Source organism: Humulus lupulus, chromosome 2 (assembly GCF_963169125.1).
Source record: "Humulus lupulus chromosome 2, drHumLupu1.1, whole genome shotgun sequence".
Taxonomy (NCBI): Eukaryota; Viridiplantae; Streptophyta; class Magnoliopsida; order Rosales; family Cannabaceae; genus Humulus; species Humulus lupulus.
Window position 1 is genome coordinate 31,099,567 of NC_084794.1, and position 24,983 is coordinate 31,124,549.

The following is a 24,983-nucleotide window of genomic DNA, read 5'->3' on the forward strand; positions in this document are numbered from 1 at the left end:
CGCACCAGCCGCGTTTATGGACTTGATGAATAGGGTCTTCAAGGACTACTTAGATAAATTCGTCGCAGTGTTCATCGACGACATCTTAGTATACTCTAAGGATGAAGTAGAGCACGAGGAACATTTGAGGTTGATTCTGTCACGACTGAAGGAGCATCAAATCTACGCCAAGTTCAAGAAATGCGAGTTTTGGCTTTCACAAGTGGCGTTCCTTGGGCACATTATATCGAAAGACGGAGTTGCAGTAGACCCATCAAAGGTAGAGGCTGTGAAGGATTGGCCAAGACCAAAGAACATATCTGAAGTAAGAAGCTTTCTGGGGATAGCAGGTTATTATAGGAGGTTCGTAGAGGGCTTTTCTAAGATAGCCACTCCGCTCACCAACCTGACCCGGAAACAACAAAGATTCAACTGGAATGATAGATGTGAAGAAAGTTTCCAGTTGCTTAAGGATAAGCTTTGCTCAGCACCAGTACTCTGTGTACCAACACCCAACGATAAGTTTGTAGTCTACTACGATGCGTCGAAGCAAGGGTTAGGTTGCGTGCTGATGCAGAATGACAAGGTGATAGCCTACGCCTCACAGTAGCTGAAGGAGTACGAGCAACGCTATCCAACGCATGATATGGAGTTGGCAGCGGGGGTCTTTGGATTAAAAATTTGGCGCCATTATCTTTACGGAGAACGGTGCAAGATTTATACGGACCACAAAAGTTTAAAGTACTTCTTTACTCAGAAGGAGCTCAACATGAGGCAGCGCAGGTGGTTAGAGTTAGTGAAGGATTTTGACTGCGAAATCTTATACCACCCGGGGAAGGCAAACGTAGTTACCGATGCGCTAAGTAGGAAAAGTTATGGAAGTTTAGCAGCATTAGCCGGACTAGAAAAGCCACTGCAGCAGGAGCTGATCAATACCGGAATAGAAGTAGTTATCGGCAAACTAGCTAACTTGTCTATCCAGTCAAATCTGCTAGAAGATATATGGATTGGGCAGGGACATGACGACACACTAACAACAAGTATGGATGTAGTCAGAGAAGGCAAGGCTATAGATTTCTCAATATCAAGTCAAGGATTATTGAGATATAAGGATCGAGTATGTGTGCCAAATGATCAAAGGATTAAGAGGACGTTTCTAGAAGAAGCGCATAGTACCCCGTACTTAGTTCACCTAGGGTCGACCAAGATGACTCATGACATTAAGGCAATCTATTGGTGGCTAGGGATGAAGAAGGACATAGTAGAGTTTGTGTCCAAGTGTCTAGTATGCCAGCAAGTGAAAGCAGAACATCAGAGGCCTGCAGGCTTATTGCAACCACTTAGCGTACCAGAATAGAAATGGGACGATATAGCTATGGACTTCGTGACAGGTTTGCCGAGAACAAATAAGCAGCATGATTCTGCTTGGGTAGTAATAGATAGACTAACCAAGTCAGCTCATTTCCTGCCTGTTAAGACTTCATACACAGCAGACCAATATGCAGACATCAATGTCCATGAGATGGTACGGTTGCATGGAATCCCCAAGACAATAGTGTCGGATAGAGGATCGATGTTTACATCGAGATTTTGGGGAAGTTTACAGCAAGCTATGGGTACTAAATTAAGTCTTAGTACAACTTTTCATCCTCAGACAGACGGACAGTCCAAGCGTACGTTTCAGATTTTAGAGCATATGCTACGCGCTTGTGTACTTGATTTTGGAGGATCATGGAATAAGTACTTGCTGCTGATAGAGTTCTCCTACAACAATAGCTACCAGTCAACGATCGGGATGGCACCTTATGAGTTACTATATGGAAGAAGGTGCCGATCACCGTTGCACTGGGACGAGGTAGGATAAAGGCAGCTTCTAGGTCCCGAAGCTATTAGACAAGCTCAAGAAGCTGTAGTGCTCATTAGACAGCGTATGCGTGCTGCTCAAAGCCGTCAGAAAAGCGATGCGGATGCCAAGCGATGCGATGTGGAATTCAAGGTCGGAGATCAAGTCTTCCTGAAGATATCTCCTATGGAAGGTGTGAAATAGTTTGGGAATAAAGGAAAACTTAGTCCCCGATTCATAGGTCCTTTTGAGATATTGGACAAAGCGGGAGCAATTGCATATAGATTAGCCCTACTGCCAGCCCTAGCTAATAGTCACAACGTGTTCCACATCTCAATGCTACGCAAGTATGTGTCAGACTCATCTCACGTCCTCAAGTAAGATACGATAGCACTCCAGAAAGACTTGAGTTACGAGGAACGACTGGTTAGCATCCTGGATAGAGGGGTGAAGCATTTACTGTCCAAGAGCATTCCTATAGTCAAAGTCCTATGGAGTAATGGTTCTGAACGAGAGGCAACGTGGGAGTTGTAGGAGGACATGCAAGGCCGGTATCCGGAGTTATTTGGTAAGTAAATTTCGAGGACGAAATTCTTTTTAGTAGGGGAGATATGTAGAGTCCAAGAACTTTACTTAGCTAGTTAGATAGTAGTAGCAATATTAATAGTTGTAGTATTTTTATGATTGTGGATTTTTGGTTCAGACCGGGATTTAGTTGCACACTCGTAGTAACATTTGTAGATTTTATAAGTTTAACCTATAGTTTAAGAATATTAATTATAACCTAAGGTTTAATTAATATGACTGGTTATGAAGGTGATATTTATTATAATATAAGGTTTAGATAAACCCAATAAGGAAATGACACTTGTCATATGTATGTTTAATGAATAATTAAGTATTTTGAGGAATAAATTTATTAGGAGTAATATTTGAATATCCTAGGGTCTGCGAGCAACTTTGAAATCGTTAGAGGACTTAGTCAAGGCTGTTTACTCAATTCAAATTAGGCTGAAAAAGTGCAATTACGTGTATAGTATTTCAGCGTATGCCGATATATCGCAGCACTAGGGGGCGATATATCTCCATACAAGTATATGAAAAACACATAACTTCGCACGACCACCTCGACGAGCCTTGGGCATATTAGCACAGGCGATATATCGCCTACTAGGGGCAATATATCGGCTGTAGTGCCTGGTGTTTGAACGTTTTTGAAACCGAGCTTAATTTATTCTTTAACCTCTTGATAAGTCCAGAATCTTTTTGACCGAGTCTTCAGTCTTCGCTGAACGATTATTCAAATATTTTTCAATTAAAAAGCTATTATTTTATTCAAGCTAAATAAAGATCTTTTCATTCTTAAACTCTATAAATAGGACCCGGTACCCATCCATTTATTCATTCATCAAGCTAAGTTTAGAGTCTGCAAGCTGCTAGGTTATTTTAGAGTGATAAACACTTGGGTTGGGGTTATAAGCTTTATCCTTATATGCTTAATAAACCCTCAGGAAGTAAGGATCATAGTATATTTCGGTTCGAGGTGTAGTTCGGTTATAGAAGCATTCAAGGTATTCCTTCTTCTTGTTCCTTTCTGTGTTATTCTTATAGTTTTTCTACTCAAAATCCTAACTCCTATTCTCTATTTTGGTTAGGCAATCTAAGATCTTGAACGTAAGATTCTTGGTAAGTATATTTTCGATGGTATAGTTTGTTCATTTCATCTCTTTTCGTTAATATACTCACCTTTATATTATGGTTTTTAGGAGTGTTCCAAAGTCTCGATACTATTCTCTTATCCCAATATATTGGTAAGGAAAATAGGATAGGATTTTATATGTTATATCTTATCTTATGATTTATGATTTATGTGTTATGAAATGTTATATTATGTATGTTGGTAGACTTGGGCATATGACTTGCTTAGCTAGCAAGGCCCACAATTCTAATGGGCATATGACTTGATTAGTTAACAAGCCCAAAGTAGTATAATGGCCATTGTAGTATATATTTCATATGTTTATGATACGCTTATGGTATATGTCTATGACATGTTTTTAGCATATGATTTAAATTTGATGTATATGATTTATGTTGTTAGATTTTCCTTGCTGGGCATTAGGCTCATTCCTTTATGTTTATATGTGCAGGAAAATATCTTTGGCGGCAGAAAAGTTCTTGGCAGCTTGGGGGTTGTGTATTGAGTTAGGACAGAATCGATGGACTGAGCGTTCGATTAGAGGATAAAGTCTTTAAGTCTTTAAATCATATTTTCTATGTATTTTTCCGCACTTAGTTTTGTAATTGATTTATTTAGATCATGTTATGTTTTTATTTTTAAAACAATGGGATCCCATGTCCTAAACGCATTTTTATGTATTCAAACCTTTTTCTTTATCTAATAAAGTTATGATGTTTTCATATATACATTTTCTTATGATTAAGTATAGTAGTTATTAATGGTCCAATGTTAAGAATAGTTGGGTCATTACACCTTCTATATGGAATCTTCAGACGTATCGATAGTGGGGCGACTGGAGGAAGGTTTGCTTTCTTCAACATGCGAGTTCTTATTGCCCTGTTCCACAAGTATGTACTTCTGTGCTCTTTTGAAGAAATCATCTAAATTTGAAACTTCTCTTTTGAGCATGTTACCCCATAACTTGCTTCCTGGATGAACTCCAGCTGTGATAGCCATCTTTAGCTCCGCTTTGGTTAAACTTCCTACCTTCGTTGCTTCCATATTGAACCTATGGATATAGTTCTTCAGACTTTCATTTTCGCCTTGCTTTATGTTAGCGAGGCTGGTTATTGGCATAATGTAATCACATACCACATGGTACTGCTGAAGAAATTCGCTAGAGGATTGCTGCCATGATTTGATTGTTCCTGGCCTTAACCTCTTGAACCACTTGTACGCAACACCTTTAAGTGTAACAACAATGAAATGGCATTTTTCTCTGCTGTTGACCCCTCTTAACCTCATCAAGTTATTGAAGTAGTCTAAGTGATACTTTGGGTCCGTATTACCCTCGTATGGAGTCATGCGAGGCTCCCTGAGGTTGGCGGGGATTTGCTCAGCCTGGATCCCCTTTGTGAAGGACGAGCCATGGTCAAGTTTTTCGTCGTCTCTGTGCCGCCCAAGTGCAGTGATAATCTTGCCTTGAGGGTGCTGTGTTTTGATGTTTAGTACCCTCATCTTTTTGCTTAAGGAGTCTTGTGGGTTCACAGACTGATCCCTTGCCCTGGTTGTGTTCCTCAGGGACACCGCAGGAGGTGTGCTTATTACTTCTGACCTCTTCCCATGGAGCTTTTCTCTTAGGTCAGGGGGCGCCTCTTTTGAGGTGACTTCTGCGTCGTTCTTACGACCTTCATTGTCCCTCCGCCGTTGCTCCTGGGTGTATTTCATCGGCCTAGGTCCCTCATGGTTCTTTGTCTAAGGACTTTTACTGGTGGAGAGTCAGGTTCTCCCATCGTCTACGGGGACAGTGTTTTCCCCTTTTTCATGCTTCTTCACTTTACGCTTAGGAAGGGGTATGCTCGACTTTCCTTGCAGGAGGTCGTTTAAAACCTCCTGCATGTTCTCTAGCGTGGTTTCCAGCCTTCGAGTATTTTTATGTAACTCGCGAATCTCATTCTCGTAGGAGCGAGTCCTTGAGCTGGAACTCACCGAGTGTACTCGGGGACTCTTGCCAGGCCTGTGCGTCGAGGGACCCGGGTCTTGGTAGCCTGAACATGGTGCCACCGGGGACCGGGGATGTGGGTACACTGGCGACTCTTAGTGATCTCCGACGGGCTAGATAGCCGGGGATGATACTTCCTTCTCCTTCCTTGGGGGAGGACAGTCCTCTGGCATATCTCCATGCCTAGGCGGAGGAGGTTCTTTCCTAGAAGCCCTCATTCATTCTCCGTCCAGGTGAACCTCGACATCTTGTAGTTGCCGCAAGCGTTGTGAACGCCTTGGAATCTTTCTTTCTGGAAATGATGAAAGAACATTGGCTTAATGCTTGTTCTTCCCACAAACGGCGCCAAATTATTGATGGTGAAATCTCGTCAACAAAATTAGATCGGAAAACTCAAAGATATGTATGGAGATATTTAGATAAGAACTTAGAATAAACTTAAGGAAAAGTAAACACAGATCAACAATGGCGTAAGCCTTTGTATATCGCTTAATAGTCTGAATGTACAATGAGTTTTTCAACCCCTTTTCTGGAGGGGTGATGATCTATTTATATTAGAGCTCTAATGGCTCCTCATACATTGTGGTCCCAGGGGACCAGATTGTACATAGGTACATTGTTAGGGTAGTGGCACAGGTCGTGGTGGAGCAGAAGGTCATGGTGTTGGCCTGGTACATAGTCAGAGGCATGCATGTAGTGCTCCCACTCTCTGTACAAATCCGTACCTCCATTACTTGCGTGATACAAATGTCAGGGTAACGCTTCTGTTAACACATGGTCACACATCCTGTACGCATACACGTACGGGTACATTGTACCTAATGGTTATTCTCACATCTCTAAGGAATGTATCTGCTCAAAGCTATTCCACGCTCTACTAAGTGTAGGAAAGCTTGTGTGTTAACATGAATGATATACTTAGTCATCTATACCACTATTGGCTTGATACCAAATAGTTCTTGGGTCACTCCTATTGCTCCTCGTACGCTCCTTCTAGAGGTCTATTGACGGTGAAATCTCATCAATGAAATTAGATCGGAAAACTCAAAGATATGTATGGAGATATTTATATAAGAACTTAGAATAAACTTAAGGAAAAGTAAACACAGATCCACAATGGAGTGAGCCTTTGTATATTGCTTAATAGCCTGAGTGTACAATGAGTTTTCCAAACCCTTTTATGGAGGGGTGATGATCTATTTATATTGGAGCTCTAATGTCTCCTCATACATTATGGTCCCAGGGGACAAGATTGTACATAGGTACATTGTCAGGGTAGTGGCATAGGTAGTGGTGGAGCAGAAGCTCATGGTATCGGCCTGGTACATAGTCAGAGGCATGCATGTAGTGCTTCCACTCTCTGTACAAATCCATACCTCCACTACTTGTGTTATACAGATGTCAGGGTCACTCTTCTATCCTCCTCATGGTCGTGCGTCCTGCACCCATACACGTACGGGTGCTTTGCACCTAATGGTTATTCTTACATCTCCAAGGCATGTATCTGCTCAAAGCTATCCCACGTTCTACTAAGTGTAGGAAAGCTTGCGTGTTAACATGAACAATATACTTCGTCATCTACACTACTATTGGTTTGATACCAAATAGTTATTGGGTCTTTCCTATCGCTCCTCGTACGCTCCTTCTAGAGGTCTTAGACCTCATATGAGTACACGAGGCGCAGGACCATGGTGGTGCGAGGCACCTTGGGGGCCGCGGGACCGTGGTGGTGCGAGGCCATGGGAGCCGCGAGACCATGGTGGTACGAGGTACCTTAGGGGGCCGCGGAACCATGGTGGTGCGAGGCCATGAGAGCCGCGAGACCATGGTGGCGCGTGGCATATGGACGAGGCAGGGTGCACCTCACTTGGCGCGAGGCTCATGGGCGACGCCACTGATACACTTGCACGAGATGGCACCTGGGCGAGGTAGGGGCCGTGGCTGCGTGAGGTGCGATGCCTGTTGGTGCACCCGCGCGAGACGCTACCTGGGTGAGGCTGCTGGTGCACCTGAATAAGACGACGCATGGGCGAGGCTGCTGGAGCACCTGAATAAGACGGCGCCTGGGCGAGGCTGCTGGAGCACCTGTGCGAGACATTGCCCAGGCAAGGCTAGTGGAGCATCTGCGCCAGACGCCGCCTGGGCGAGGCTGCTGGAGCACTTGTGCATGACGCTGCTTGGGCGAGGCTGCTAGAGCACCTGCGCGAGACGCTTCGTGGGCGAGGCTGTTGGAGCACCTGCGTGAGACACTTCCTGGGCGAGGCTGCTGGAGCACCTGCGCGAGATGCTGCCTGGGCGAGGCTGCTGGAGCACCTGCGCGAGACGTTGCCTAGGCGAGGCTGCTGGAGCACCTACGCGAGACGCTGCCTGGGCGAGGTTGTTGGAGCATCTGCTCAAGATGCTGCTTGGGCGAGGTTGTTGGAGCACCTGCGCGAGATGCTATCTGGGCGAGGCTGCTGGAGCATCTACGCGAGACGCTGCCTGGGTGAGGCTGCTGGAGCATCTGCGCGAGATGCTGCCTGGGCGAGGCTGCTGGAGCATCTGCGCGAGATGCTGCCTGGGCGAGGCTGCTGAAGCATCTGCGCGAGATGGCGCTTGGGCGAGGCCCATAGGTGCGTGGGCGGCCTCCTGATGCGTGGTGCAACATGGTGTATATGTGCGAGATGGGCATGTCTAGGATGTAGCCACTATCGTGAGGATCGAAGATTCCATCATTTGATCCGTGGTCTCTTGGGACTACCTCGGGAGTGTGTTACGTTTTCTTTTGGCTTCTATAGAGGTTATTTTGCGCAATTTGGCCCATACTCATATGAGCATTTAGGCCTTTGGCTCTAGGCTAGCCCGAACTCTATAACTTACCTTGTGTTGCTCGTTGGGTCAATTCTTTCATGTTCGTAGACCCTTACTCATTTCAATACGAGATCATGTATTTTTTCTTTTAGTGTGGATTTTTGGTTTCCACAGGGTCTTAGACCCCATACGGGCACGCGAGGCGCGAGACCATGGTGGTACGAGGCACCTTGGGGGCCGCAGGACCATTGTGGTGCGATGCCATGGGAGCCGCGAGATCATGGTGGGGCGAGGCCATGGGAGCCTAGGGACCATGGTGGTGCGAGGTCATGGGAGACGCGAGACCATGGTGCGAGGCACCTTGGGGGGCCGCGGGACCATGGTGGTGCGAGGCCATGGGAGCCACCAGACCATGGTGGTGCAAGGCACCTCAGGGGGCCACGAGACCATGGTGGTGCAAGGTACCTTGGTGCGTGGCATATGGTCGAGGCGAGGTGCACCTCACTTGGCGCGAGGCTCATGGGCGAAGCCACTGGTGCAATTGCACGAGATGGCACCTGGGCGTGGCCGCTAGGCGTGCGAGAAGGCGCCTAGGCGAGGCATGGGCCGTGGATATTTGAGGCACGAAGCCTGTTGGAGCGCCTGCGCGAGATGTCACCCAGGCGAGGCCATTAGGCGCGCGAGACGACACCTGGGCGAGGCAGGGGCCGTGGCTGTGTGAGGCGCGAGGCCGTAGGTGCGCCTGGCGAGATGGTACTCGTGCGAGGCCCGTGGGCAGCTTCGCGAGGCATGGTGCATATGTACGAGATGGCACCTGGGCGAGGTAGCTAGGCGCGCGAGACGACACCTGGGTGAGGCAGGGGTCGCGGCTATGTGAGGCGCGAGGCTGTAGGTGCGCTTGCGCGATATGGCACCCGTGTGAGGCTTGTATGTGCGTGGGCAGCTTCGTGAGGCGTGGTGCATATGTACGAGATGGCACTTGGGCGAGGCAGGGGCCGCGGTTGTGTGAGGCGTGAGGCCGTAGGTGCGCTTGTGCGAGATGGCACCCGTGCGAGGCCTGTAGGTGCCTGGGCAGCTTCGCGAGGCGTGGTGTATATGTACGAGATGGGCGTGTCTATGATGTAGCCAATATCGTAAGGATCGAAGGTTCCATCATTTGACCCGTGGCCTCTTGGGGCTACCTCGGGTTTGCATTACGTTTTCTTTTGGCTTCCACAGAGGTCATTTTGCGCAACGTGGCTTATTCTCATGTGAGCATTTAGGCTGTAGGCTCTTTGATCGCCTGATCACTATAACTTAGCTTGTGTTGCTCGTTGGGTCAATTCTTTCATGTTCGCTGACCCTTACTCATCTCAGTGCGGGATCATGTATGTGTTTTTTTTTAATGTGGATTTTTGGTATCGACACCATCCATATAAATGACTAGAGCGATATGGGGTTAATAGCCCAAGATAAATGATCAATGCATCATACCAGGGTTCAGCGCCCAAAATACATGATTATGGAATCATACTGGGATTCAATGCCGTAGGATATAGGACTTATGAGTCATATCGGGGCCCTTTGCCCTATCCTTTGTATAACCAGCGTTGGAGCTGGACCAGCGTAGTTGGCGCTATAATTTTCCACGACCAATAGGTTGGTCAAGCTTATGTCACGCTCCTGATTAGGCATAACCATAATGACCAGCGCTCAGCGTTCTATTGCCGTCCTTTACTCATAAGTCAATGATTTTCGACCAGCAATCAGCGTGCTAAAGACTTCCTTGACTCATAAGTCAATGCTTTTCGACTAGCACTCACCGTGCTAAGGCCGTCCTTGCCTCATAAGTCAATTATTTTCGACCAGCACTCAGCATGCTAAGGTCGTCCTTGACCCATAAGTCAATGCTTTCTGACAAGCATTGTAACGTCCCAAAAATGCTAATAAGGATTAGTGCCTTGACTAGCGTGTCGGGATGGCATAATTGGATACATGTGTGATTAATTGATTAAATGTTTGACTACATGGCATGCATGATTTATATGATAATATGAGTATATCTATATGCAGGTTTATGAGTATTAAATATGCATGTGGGAACGTTCTTTTTTATAAGGGCATATTTGTAATTTTAACCCGTTGTAGGCATAAATGTGATTATATGTGTTAAATGACTAAGGTCGCATTATTATGTGGATATATATTTGCAGTATACGGCTCGAGGCGATCCTAGTGAGCGAATTAGCGGAATAGTCACAACAGGGTTTAATACCCTTCTCGGGGTGAGCTTAGGGGTATTCTGGGAACTTAGTGAATATTTGGGGATTTATCGTGTAACATGTGAGTATGAGGTAATTAGTTGGGCATGTCGCAATTAATTGGGAGTTTGTAGGATGACTCGAGGAATTTGCGGGAAACGGGGCAAATGACCGTTTTGCCCTTAAGGAAAACAAATGAGATGAGTTATCTTTAGGGGTATTTTGGTCTTTTGGTCAAAGGATATACTCATATGAGACTCTAGGAAATAACTAGAATCCATTAGAAACATTTCTCAGCACACCCTTTCTCTCTCTCTCTCTCTCTCTTGTGCCTTGAGAGTTTTGGAGCTTTGGAAGGGAAAGCTTGGAATTGAGCTAGGAATTTGGGAAGTTAAGTTAGGAGCATGCACATGAATAACTAAGGATTATAGCCATTAACTGAGGTAAGATTTCATATTCTAATCTGTTGAATTTCTAGTTGGGTTTTGAGCATGCTTAGGGATTCTTGAGAGAGTGTTTGAATTTGAGATTTAAGGCAGTTTGAACTAGTGTTTTAGGCTATATGCATTGCTTGTAAGGTGATATTGAGAGTTCTGGACTTAGTATTGGCTTGGGTATATGTTTTAAGTGGAATTTTGTGGCTTTGATTTGGGGGAAAATGAAGAAAAAACCCAAGAATTTCTGGGTTCACAAGGATGCGCTGCGACCCAGTTCATGGGCGCCGTGACCTGCGTGACCCCAAAAGCCCTGGGGGCTTGCTGTCTCGTGAGCGCCCTACGACCCTAAAGGGGCAAGTCATGGCTTGCATGCCTTAGGAGTTGGGGCAGGCGCCTCTGACTTAGGGGCAGGCCATGACCTGCACTGCGACCCTTAGGGCCAGGTCGTGGCCTGCCAAGGCAACCTTAGCCAAAATGGGTCTTTGGGCTCGGGGACATAAACCTAAGCGCTCGGGACGAATTCTACTACCCGATTTAGTAGAATTCAAGGTCCCGGAGGCTAGTATTTTATTCCAAAGCATTTAATTGGATTAGATTTTAATAGTTATCCATTTTCGCTTGAGACTAGGGTTACCGTTAAGGCTCAGAATTGAGGATCGTGCTCGGGACCGCTATATACCTTTAGCTCGAGATTCGAGGTAAGAAAACTACACCCGATTTATGATTGGGGCTAGGATCCCCTGTAATTGAACATGTGTGAAATTATAAATGTATTTGTAAATGGAAGTACCTGGATAGACAAGTTAGCTCGTGTTGCTTTCAATTGCGTGCTTTGCAACTTGTATGTTTGCTATGTTTGATGTGACAGTTCAGCCTAAGGGAGTTGGGGCTGATGTTATGCGTACTGAATGCAGCTTGGTCTAAGCGAGCTGGGATTAGCTAAATAACTAAAGGGCTCGGCCTAAGGGCGCCGACATCTAATTAATTGAATTATATGTTTGGACTAAACTATTACAGTTGCCTAGCTTAGTACTTGTATTTTTCTGTTGATTGGACTGGTTGATTTAAAAGTTTATTATGCACACTCTGTTGTTATCTATGCTTGTTGAATTTAGTTTTCTTGCTGAGCCTTTGCTCACGGGTGCTACGTGGTGCATGTAAAGGCAAGGGAAAGCTGGACCAGCAATGAGTTGGAGAGCTTTGGGGCGGTGTGTACATCGACAGCTGCTCGACCACTACGGTTGAGGAATTTACAGGGACAAGAGCCAAAAATTGTATTTTTCTATTTAGGCTGGCTACAGTTGTATTCACTTTTGAGGGTTCTAACTCCCATGTAAACACCATTTTTGGGATCCCATGTATCAAACTCTCATTTGACTTTAGAAACACATTTATGTTCAAATGACTTGATTAGCAAGTCTTGCACTATTTAAACACATAGTGTAACGGTCTTGGTTACCCAGGGTGTTACAAGCACTCAACGTGCTAAGGTCATCCTTGACTCATAAATCGATGATTTTCGACCAGCACTCAGCGTGTTAATGGCGTTTCTGACTCATAAGTAAAGTCTGGGGCCCAACCCTAGCCTAGGATATGGGACTAATAAGTCACCCCGAGGCCCATTGCCCTATCCTCTGGATAACCATCCTTGGAGCTGGCTCAACGTACCTAGCGCTGAGTTTTCCTATGATCAATAGGTCGGTCAAGTGTATGATGCGTTCCTGGTTAAGCATAACCATATCAACTAGTGCTCAGCGCTATTGCCATCCTTAACTGATAAGTCAATGCCTTTCGACCAGCACTCAGCGTGCTAATGTCGTTCTTGACTCATAAGTCAAGTCCGGGGGCCAGCCCTAGCCTAGGATATGGGACTAATAAGTCACCCCGGGGCCCATTTCCCTATCCTCTAGATAACCAGCCTTGGAGCTTGCCCAACGTACTTGGCGCTGAGTTTTCCTACGACCAATAGGTTGGTCAAATGTATGATGTGCTCCTGGTTAAGCATAACCATATCGACCAGCGCTCAACTCTATTGTCGTCCTTGACTGATAAGTCAATGCTTTTTGGCCAGCACTCAGCGTGCTAATGTCGTTCTTAACTCATAAGTCAAGTCCGAGGCCCACCCCTAGCCTAGGATATGGGACTAATAAGTCACCACGGGCCCCACCAGCATATCAAGTCATATTATAAGATAACTCACATAATCATATAATGATACACACATATATATATATCACATAGTCACATAATTTCCATAATTTTCCATCTTGGCCTCCTAATTAAGGCCCTAAGCCTTATTAGGTAATTTGGGATGTTACAGTAACTTAGAATACAAATCTTCATGTGTCCCCCTAACATACATAAGTGTCTTCTCTCTAAATCTCCATGCCTTTTCATAACTCATATCAATACCGAAATTTTTCTTCATACCCTCGTTTATGTTGTTTGCTATGTAACTGGTCCCATCAACTGCGTTTTTGTTCTTTATGAGGTGCCCAACGACCCACGATGTTGCTTGATGATGGTCTTTCTGCCGCACTTCTAGTGAGCATGTATGTGCGCTCCTGTACATCATGATCTCAAACATGGAGGATAGTGGTAATTTTTTCCCTCTCAATCTCCAACAACAGTCAAGGATCCTTGGAAGTGATATACCACACGTCAGTACCTGACTTTTTCCCCTCAAACTCAAAGTTATTCTTCATTGAAAATAGAGCAACTTTGGTTTTTAAATAAATCTTGTCCTCAAAATTCTTCCCAACATGTAATTCTCCCAGCGGTGCACCTAATGGTGTGCTATGGGTTTTAGCAGATGCTTCAATATCTTCTTTTGTAAACAATGGGGCACTCCATCTGGTGTGACCCTCTCTTGATACGATTGTCTCCCTCCACCTACTATTGCTTATGGCAGGTGTTTGGCATCCTTAAGTTGGGAGGTGTGCCTGTGTAAGAGGAGGCCCTGACTTATCTTCTACTTGTTGGGCTTTGGAAATGTCTAACCCCTTATTTGACACATCTGTACTATAATATGATTCTGAGTCATACCCGGAACTGGAACCATCATCCTTATCGTCAAAGCAATTACCAACTTCATCATCATTCACATAGGGATCGTACTCATATGCATCAGGAACAACAGTGGGACCTCCATGTGGTATATCAAGCTGAACACTAGCCATCATATTATTAACTGAAACAAAAGTGCCCACCTCACTATTAAGATGCTTGTAACTGCTAGCTGCAGGAGATGGATTAACACTGTTTGTGTCTTTTTTGTTCACACTAGGAGAGGGATCTTATATAACATTCTTCTTAACTGGAGTCACACATAAGACAATCTGTTCTTTCGATGTTATTCCTAAGAATACACGAACTTGACGATCATTCCTAATTTGAACCGGTGAAAATGGTTGGTCGACGCATATGTATGACACCTCAAGTTTCAATCCACACACCTCTCCATCCACTTGAAATGTCTTGTGCAGTATGTCAAGTATTTGCAAGTAAGTGACATCATTCTCCATTGGTATCACTTCACATTGAGCATCCTTAAAATACCATTTCCTACCATATGTTTCCCAAACATTGTTGTAAGAAAAAATACGTAAATAATAGAACCTTAAATAAAAAAATAACAAATACAATGAGCTGAAAAACAGAAGAAAAAAAAACCAACAACACAGGCATCGAGCAAGCAACAACACCCATCGAGCATACAAAACATAATGAAAATGAAAATTCCGTCGAGCCTGCATTGAGCAGGCATTAAGCACCAATCGAGCATACATGACAACATGAAAATGGACACTACCATCGAGCCTGCATCGAGCATGCATGAAACGATGAAATTGCACACTACCATCGAGCCTACATCGAGCAACCAATGAGCTTCCATGAAACCATGCAAAAGTTCACTACCATCAAGCCTACATCGAGCAACCATCAAGCACAACACAAACCCAGAAAATTGCAAAAAACGCATATCGACAAAAATAAAAAACACACTAAAATTTTGGGCAAATAATGCTCAGATCTGTTTTAAATGCCCAAAAAGTTTGAAGGAAGCATCACTAATTCAGGTATTTAAAAAAAATTACTTGCCCATAAATTTTTACTCCAAGAATCTTCAAAATTTTATATTGATTTGGGTATTGTCTTTATCTCTACAAATACACGAAGTTAGGGAAGATTTTCTACTGTTGGTGGTGTCATGGCCGCCGTGGGTGGTGGTCTTGGTGTTGCTGTGAGGTGAGGTGAGGGAAAGTGAACTAAGAGAGAGAAGGAAAAGAGAAGAGAGAAGACTAATTGGGTGGGAAAAATTATGGTGGAGATATTTTAGGTATTGTCTCAAAACAATTGACACTATTTTAAAATTATTAAAATGCGTGACATTTTTTTAAAAGAAACCTTCATTAAGCATATAAACTCAAATTTCCATTTATTTATTTTCTTCATCGCAACCTTTTACCTTATTTATGTAAATTATTACAACTATTCTCTCTAGAAAGTGCCATTTTTTTTACCTTTTCTTTTTCCTAACATTAATTCTTTAAATAATGTTTTTTTTTTGCCCTCATTCGGATGCCCTGCCTTCTTAACTATGCAATATTAAAACAGTAGATAGAATTTTCATCTATTGATTCTTTTGTTTTGTTTTTATCTGAAGACGGCTGAATTGAATTAAAAAATTGTTAGTTTGTGCAAAGATTTGTTTTTTTGTTTTTTTTATTAAAAGCATTCGCGTATATACTTTAGTCCAACTACTAGATTTTAATATCGAGCAAGGTTGCTTCTTTTACTAGATCTAGAGTTGATGAAATATAATATTTATTGCTATTAAAGATTTTATTAAATAGTTTTGTGTTTATTTCCATATGCTGTCGAAAATTCGTCAACTTTAATTGAGGTGGTGGCTATGAATTAGAGATGGTTTGAAACTTTTTTTTTTGTTGTTTGGATTTTATGTTAATTTATATTAACAAAGCATGCATATAGATTTGTTCAGTGTTGTTGAAATATGGACAGGAAGCGGATTTGTTCGTGGATTTTTTCAAGATATTTGACCGAATTATTGTTAAGGGTACCTAGTGCTGAGCTGTGTCTGTTAGTAGTTAAGCATTAGTTAGTCGGTTTCTTATTAATTAACTTTCTGTTAGTTTGTTTGCTTTTTTTTTTACTCAACCATCTTGTATATAAAACCTGTGTAATTCTTCCTCAGTCAATGAAATAATACAGAGCATTTTTCCTTTCATTCGTTTATCGTAACATGGTATCAGAGAGTCATAGTCGTTAGCTATGGAGAATTCATCTGCATTCAACAATGGAGGTTCGTCGATACCTCCAAATTCATCTCAACAAACACTACTGCCTAAAACGAATCTTGTCGCTTTTTCTCAGTCTCTTTCTGTCCGTCTTGATGAGAACAACTATCTGCCGTGGAAGCATCAAGTCTTGGCCGCCATTAAAGGTAGTCGATTGCAAAAATTCTTAGATCCTCACCTCACTCCACCACAGTTTCTCAATGATGATGATCGCCGTGCCAATCGAGTGAATATCGAGTTCGAAGACTGGGAGCAACAGGACAATATCTTGGTCTCGTGGCTTCTTTCATCCATGACAGAGAAGGTTCTCACTCGCATGGTTGGATGCGATTCCGCTGCTCAGATATGGAACAATCTTTGTGAGTACTACACAACACACAATCGAGCCAAGATTGGTCAATTCAAGACTCTTCTGCGAAACACCAAGATGCAATCTTCACTGGGTGACTATCTGCTCAAAATCAAGAGTATCATCGATACTCTTGCTTCGATTGGTCATCCTACAATAACTCAAGATCACGTAGAGGCGATCTTCAATGGCTTACCCAGCGAGTACAATGTGTTTATCACCTCTGTCAACACCAGAACTGATACGTACAGTGTTGCATAAATTGAAGCTCTTCTAATGGCTCAAGAAGTTCAACTGGAAAAAGCTGCAAAAGAACTTGACATTGCCAAGATTGAGGCTAATCTTGCTCACACCAGACCGCCTGCGGGTCGAGGTTTTTCTTCTCCTCCCTTTCTCTCCTCTGCATATGGCTCCAGCAATGTGTCAAGAGGTACTTCTTCATCTCATTCAATGCCTAGTCCTTCTTTTTCTGCCCAGCATGGTCCCCCTGTTTTTCCTGCTTCCGGTTACAGAGGTGTAACTCCTACTCGTGGGCAGTATGGTAACTTTAGAGGTGGTCCCTCGCGTGGACGTGGTGTCTTTTCTGTCTGGGGTCAGAAACCCCAGTGTCAACTCTGTCACAAAGTTGGACACACTGTTCAACAATGTTACTATCGGTTTGACAAGTCTTTTTCAGGTCCTGAGTCATTTCAGAACTTCCCTGGCAGTGCAAATGTTGCTGAGATGCAAGCTTACTATGCTACTCCTGAAATGGTCAATGATCCAAGTTGGTATCCGGACTCAGGAGCCACGAATCATCTCACACCAAATGAGCAGAATCTGACCACTAGCAGTACCTATTTTGGTGATCAATAAATACACATGGGCAATGGAGCAGGTTTGCACATTCACAACATTGGTCAATCTACCTTTCTCTCTCCCTTTCATTCCCATACTCTTGTTTTAAATAAATTGCTGCATGTTCCAGATATTACTAAAAATCTTTTAAGTGTCTCTCAATTTGCTCAAGACAATAACGTTTTCTTTGAGTTTCATCCTTTCCATTGTCTTGTTAAGACTCAGGATACCTTGAAGACTTTGCTAGTTGGGAAACTTGACAAAGGCCTCTACAAATTTGACTCTACTCAACTCAACATTCATCCTTCTCAAAAGCCAGTCTCTCCTTCAACCAGCCTTCCAGTTGAGTCTGTGTCTAATGCTCAAGAACAGATTTGTTAGTCTAGTACACTGTCGGAGGACACTAGTCTTTTTTCTTTGTGGCATAAAAGACTTGGACATCCTCACTCTAGGATTGTCCAATCTGTCTTAGCTTCTTTTAATATCAAAACTAGCAATAAAAATACTGATTCTTTTTCTCAACTTTGTGTTGCTTTCTGTCTTGGGAAGCATCATAAGCTTCCATTTCCTCACTCCACTACTGTTTACACTGAGCCTCTGCAACTCCTGCACTCAGATTTGTGGGGTCCTGCCCCTGTCACTTCCTCTTGTGGATATAGATACTATATTAGTTTTGTCGATGCCTTTTCCAGGCATACCTGGATCTATATGTTGAGAACAAAAAATGAGGCCTTGTCTACCTTTGTCACGTTTAAAACACAGGTTGAACTTCAACTTGGATTCAAAAAAAAACAAATCCAATCTGATTGGGGGGGAGAGTTTCAAGCATTCACTACCTTTTTACAAGAATCTGGCATAGTTCGTAGACTATCATGTCCTCATACTCATGAAGAAAATGGGGTAGTTAAGCGCAAACATAGACATATAGTTGAAAGTGGGTTGACTCTTTTAGCTCAAGAAACCATGCCTTTGAAATTCTGGGATGAGGCCTATCGGTCTGCTGCTTTTCTTATAAATAAGATGCCCTCACCTCAGTTACGTAATATCTCACCTTTAGAGGTCTTATTCAAAGTCAAACCAGATTATGCCATGCTTAAGGTGTTTGGCTGTCTCTATTATCCAAATTTGAGACTTTACAATAGAGTCAAGCTCCAATACAGATCTCAACCATGCACCTTTCTTGGTTACAGTCTTGCTCATAAAGGCTATAAATGTTTAGCTAAGGATGGGAGAGTCTATATCTCAAGGGATGTCTTATTTGATGAACTTGTGTTTCCTTTCTTTCTTGAAGCTACTCATACCTCCTCTCCCAAACCCAATTACTCTCATTTTACCTCACCTGCCCTCCCTTGTGTTATTCAAACTCGACCAGTTGTTCCTTCCTCTCCTCCTGGTTTTTCTCTTTCAGTTCATCATGCCTCACGTGGGTTATCTCACTCTGCCAGCTTGCCCAATGTTGTTATGAATGATACAAGTCTTATAACTGTTGTTCCTACTAATCATGTTTCTGCAGCTCAGATCACTACAGGTACTTCAGCTGCTACTAGTTCTCTCCCTCAATAGGCTCTAGATGTTACTGACAGATCTCCCGCTGCTCCTGTTCCATCTACTACTCCTACTTCTTGCACTCCAGTTTTGGTCACTCCTATTTCAGCTTCTCCTTCTCCTGTTCCACCAGAAGTTGTGACTAATGCTCATCCTATGACTACAAGAGGAAAATCAGGGATTCGAAAACCTAAGGTTCTAATGGCCTCTCTTACACCAAAATCTATCCAAAGTGCTCTTAATGATAAAAATTGGTTTGCAGCTATGTCAAATGAATCTACTGCCCTTAAGAAGAATCACACTTGGACCCTTGTTCCTCTTCCTCTAGGCAGGGAGCCTATAGGCTGCAAGTGGGTGTTTCGGGTCAAAGAAAATGCAGATGGTACAGTAAGCAGATACAAAGCAAGAGTAGTGGCCAAGGGTTTTCATCAAAAAGCTGGTTTTGACTTCACTGAAACCTTTAGTCTAGTTGTCAAACCTGTCACCATCAAAGTGGTTCTTACAATAGCTCTATCTAAAGGCTGGTCTGTTAGACAATTAGATGTCAACAATGCATTTTTAAATGGGGATCTCCATGAAGACATCTATATGGTTCAACCCCCAGGATTTGTTGATCCTGAGCATCCTACTAAAGTGTGCAAATTGCACAAAGCTCTTTATGGCCTTAAGCAAGCCCCAAGAGCCTGGTTTGAGAAACTTTCTACTGTTCTTGTTGGTCTTGGCTTCACATCTGCCAAAACAGATCAGTTACTGTTTGTTAACATCACTGCTACCAGCTGCATCTATGTTCTAATCTATGTTGATGATATTCTCATCACTAGCAGCCATCCTCATCATGTTTCAACTTTGATCACAGCTTTGAGTTCCAAGTTTGCCTTGAAAGATCTTGGTGAGATGGATTATTTTATAGGGCTGCAAGTTGTTCCCATCACAAATGGTGTTGTGTTATCTCAAAAGAAATATCTCCAAGATATTCTGTGTAAAGCAGAGTTGCAGGGTGTCAAAACACAATCAACTCCCATGAATAGTGGCTTGAGGCTGTCAAACTATGGCAGTGATCCCGTTGCTGATCCAACTGCTTATAGGTCCATTGTGGGTGCTCTTCAATATGCCACTATCACTCGGCCTGACATTGCGTTTAGTGTTAATAAAGTCTGCCAGTTTATGCATAATCCCTTACAATCTCATTTTGTAGCAGTCAAACGAATATTGCGGTACTTGGCTGGAACTTTGGACTATGGCCTACATCTAAAACGTGTCTCCTCTCTGCACTTAGAAGCTTTTTGTGATGCGGATTGGGCAGCTGATTCGGATGATTGCAGGTCCACAACTGGTTATTGCATCTTCTTAGGTGGGAATCTAATTGGCTGGCAATCTAAAAAGCAAACAACTATCTCCAGGTCTTCCACTTAGGCTGAATATCGAAGCTTGGCTGCTGTTGTCACTAAGTTGAGTTGGCTCCAATCTTTACTCTCCGAATTGCAGCTGTCTCCCATGCCACCTCCTCTGATCTGGTGTGATAATCTTAGTGCTATGCATCTCACTGCTAATCCTGTTCTACATGCTCGCACAAAGCATATAGAAATCGACCTCTATTTTGTTCGAGACAAGGTCCTTCGCAAGGAGATTGTTGTGCAACATGTTCCTGCTGAGCATCAACTAGCAGACTCTCTTACCAAACCAATCTCCAGTTCTAGGTTCCCTTTTCTTAGAGACAAACTTGGTGTGGTCTGTTCTACCACCCTAAGTTTGAAGGGGGCTGTTAAGGGTACCTAGTGCTGAGCTGTGTCTGTTAGTAGTTAAGCATTAGTTAGTCGGTTTCTTATTAACTAAATTTCTGTTAGTTTGTTTGGTTGTTTTTTACTCAACCATCTTGTATATAAAACCTGTGTAATTCTTCCTCAGTCAATGAAATAATACAGAGCATTTTTCCTTTCATTCGTTTTATCGTAACAGTTATCAATTCAAAGTTTGCAAATAATGATTATATTAAGATAAAATTTGCTTAAAAGAGGTTAGTTTCATCAGATTTGTAGTCGTTTACCATCTTTAAACACAATGAATACTCGGTCATATTATTATGCTCTTTGCTTACTCTTTCTTTCATGTATTCATCAACTACTTTACTTCACTGAAGCCGAAAACTTCATCTACAAAAACTGTAACACTTCAGCAAATTACACTTCCGGGAGTGTCTACGAAAGAAACTTAAACCTTGTTCTCACTTCCCTCGTTTCCAATGCTTCTCTAGCCGGCTATAACCTCCCTAGTGCTGGACAAAGCTCCAATCTTGTCTATGGTCTTCTCCAATGCAGATGAAATATCTCTGTCAGAGACTGCCAAGCTTGTGCAAGCACAGCTGGTTTAACTTTAAGGCAAGTCTGTCCAAATTAGAAGGAAGCTTCCATAGGCTATGTTAATTGTCAGATTCAGTATTCTGATGAAAATTTCTTCTCTAGTGTGAATAGCGTTCCAAGAGGTGGTTTCTATAATGTGGAATTGGCAACTGAGCCAGTTCTTTTCAATCGCTGTCTCGAAAACTTGATCAGAAATCTCTCATTAAGTGCTGCATCAGATCCTTTAAGGTTTGCTCTTGGGAGTATTAATTACACAGTTGTTGGTGATAAAGTATATGCTATGTTAGAGTGCACCAGAGACTTATCTGAAAAGAACTGCCTTACTTGCCTCGAAGGCATTATTAGATACTTTCCTCGGACGAGTTGTGATGGGAAAGTAGGGTGTCAGATATATTCTATGAGCTGCAATCTTCGATATGAAACATATCCTTTTTTCAACTTAAGAGAACAGCTTTCTCCATCCCCTTCTTCTTCATTGCTTGAGCCAAACTTAACTACTACTAATACCACTACAGCAAGTACTAATGGATCCAACCATGCAGGTTAGTCAAGTTGCGTTTGCGTTGTAGATGAATATATACTTTCCAAGTGTTCGAGATTTTGACAAACATGCAATCCTGCAGGGAAGAAGAATATACTAATATAACAGTGGTTGCAGTGGTGGTTCCAGTGGTTGCAACTCTCTTACTCGTATCAATAGTTTTTGCTTACTTATTTTGGAGAAAGGTTTGGAGAAAGAAAGATGGTAAGAATCACAACATATATTTTTAATGCATTCAACTCAGTTGAGTCAAATGGGGTGTATGTTGTTGAGTATTTCTGAAGTGTTACATTCATCTATGTCACATAGATGATGTTCGTGAGGATGGAGTTGATGGCAAAGAGTCACTTTTGATTGGACTGAGAACACTTAAGAATGCAACAAAAGATTTCTCAAATGCAAACAAACTTGGAGAAGGTGGTTTCGGCCCTGTCTATAAGGTACTGATCTAACTTTCTAGCCATACAAATTTTCACTCTTTATAGCAAAAATTGAATAGATATATATCCATTTCAAAGGGAAAACTGTATGATGGGCGAGAAATAGCTGTTAAGAGACTCTCAAGTAACTCAGGACAAGGACTAGAAGAACTAAGAACTGAGGTAACTCTAGTTGCTAAATTGCTTCACCGGAATCTGGTGAGATTATTAGGCTTTTGCTTGGAAGATGAAGAGAAGCTACTTGTCTATGAATTCTTACCTAATGGGAGCTTGGATAAGATTTTATTTGGTATGTACTTCTGCTATTGTTCTTCTCCATGAATCATAAATAGAATTAAGTATTATTAATTAAACATGAATCCTCATCATGTTCTTAATTATATTTGAAACTTTGAATGTGTAGATGAAGGGCGACAATTTAGTTTGAATTGGGAAAGACGATACAAAATCATTGTTGGTATAGCTAGAGGGCTACTTTATCTTCATGAAGATTCTCAATTCAGGATTATTCATCGTGATCTGAAAGCGAGCAACATTTTGTTAGACCAAGACATGAATCCCAAAATTTCAGACTTTGGTCTTGCAAAACTCTTATGTGGAAGCCAGACTCAAGGCAATACAAATCGTATATCGGGTACTTTGTAAGTCCTTGCCAGAAAAATCTCATCCATATAACTTGACACTACAACTTCAGGCTCATTATCATCAATGTTTTAAACTATACGTAACTAATAACTTCTCTTCTGATAACTTGAAGTGGATATATGGCGCCGGAGTATGCCAAGAATGGGAACTTTTCGACAAAATCTGATGTCTACAGCTTCGGAGTTTTGGTTCTAGAAATAATTAGAGGCCGCACAAACTCGAGTTTTCGAAATTGGACCAATCTTCAAAGCCATGTAAGTAGAGCAATAACTATTGATCATTCTGTTTGTATCTATCTATCAACTGATATTGTTGAAAACATGTGTGAAATAGGCATGGAATCAATGGGCAAATGGGACACCATTGGAGCTATTGGATCCAACCTTGAATGATGAATGGCCAAGACATGAAGCTCTGAAATGCATCCACGTGAGATTACTATGCGTCCAAGAAGCAGCAGCTGATAGACCAAGAATGCCTGAGGTTGTTATGATGCTCAACAGCTACACCATATCATCCCCCGACCCTTCAAGGCCAGCTTTCTTCGTTTCAGAAAATAATGAAAATTACACGCCATACCAAGATAAATTAATGGTCACCCAAGATCACTCCCTTGTGTCTGAATACGACGTCACAATTACTGAATTACATCCTCGCGATTGAAATGATACGTATATATATTGCCAATTTTGCATTTTACAGAATCAATCGATTGGTTCATCCAAATGAATTTGATGTATCAAGTTCATCTAGACTGAAATTTTAAATACAAAAGTCGCTAGATCAACTTGATCCGATTTCTCTATGGACCTATGTTGGGAGAGTGACCGTAATGAATGTATTTAAAGTGTTTCATAATATCATTAATATTTTTTTCTTTCTTTCAAAATATATAATACACATATATAAACAAACTATCATTTGTTTATCAATTATTTATTCCATTTGCGTTGACGGTGCTTTAATTAAAAATAGAGAAGTTTATAAACATAGTTTTTATATTTATGAAAAAAATTAATTATACATATTAAGTTTTGAAAAAAAAAAAAAGTTTAAAATATGACAATTTCATAAAATATAAAAAATATATTATCATAAACATAATTACACAAAACTCTCTCTCTCACATTCTCTTCTCTCCCTCACGATATATCTTCCTCTTTTCTTATTTCTTCCTCTCTCCCATCCCATTTGGTTCCCTTATCTCAACCCTCCATCGTCGATGCTACTTATGCCCCCACCCCCGATAGAGACGCACCTCCATCCCTCTGGTTCTTCTTCTTCTTGTTCTTCTTTCTTCATATATGATTTTATTCTTGTTCTTTTTCACATCTGAGATCTAATTTTGCACCTCATATTTGATTTGTTGTTCCTCCATGACTAACTGCAACTGATTACTATCATGATTTGTTAATATTTTTTTTTGTTCAAATCTGTTTTTTTTTTCAAATCTGTTTAAGTAACTAGGTACCATAGTGATTGATTTTTTTTATTCATATATGATTTTTTTTTACCTAATTGTAACCAGTTACAATAACGATCAATTTAGTTTTTTTTTTTGTTTACATTTGATTTTGTTTTCACATCTAGCTAAGTAACTAGGTACCACGACGACTGTTTTTTTTTCCAGATCTATTGTTTTTTCAAACATAGATTTAACGAGTTACGATTATGATTAGTTTAGATTTTTTGTTTGGATCCTATTTTTTTTAGGTCTGGTTAAGTAATCGGTTACCATCACAACTGGTTTTTTTTTTTCAAATCTTTTTTTCTTTTCTTCAGACCTAGTTCAGTCACCTTCACAATCAATTTAGTAATTTTTTTCATATAAATTATTTTTTTTCTCCAAATCTCACTAATTGACTAGTTATAATTCAGTTGATATTCATAATAATTAGTTGTGATTTCGAAATATCACAATCACATTAAAAATAATTTAAACTAATTAATAATAGATATCCCCTGGAGCCAAATTT

At 41.9% G+C, this 24,983-nt stretch overlaps 1 pseudogene; it reads left to right on the top strand.

Moving 5' to 3' along the window:
* The first annotated feature begins 20,759 nt into the window (after positions 1-20,759).
* LOC133817619 (cysteine-rich receptor-like protein kinase 44) lies at positions 20,760-23,887 on the top strand (annotated as a pseudogene).
* Positions 23,888-24,983: the final 1,096 nt, after the last annotated feature.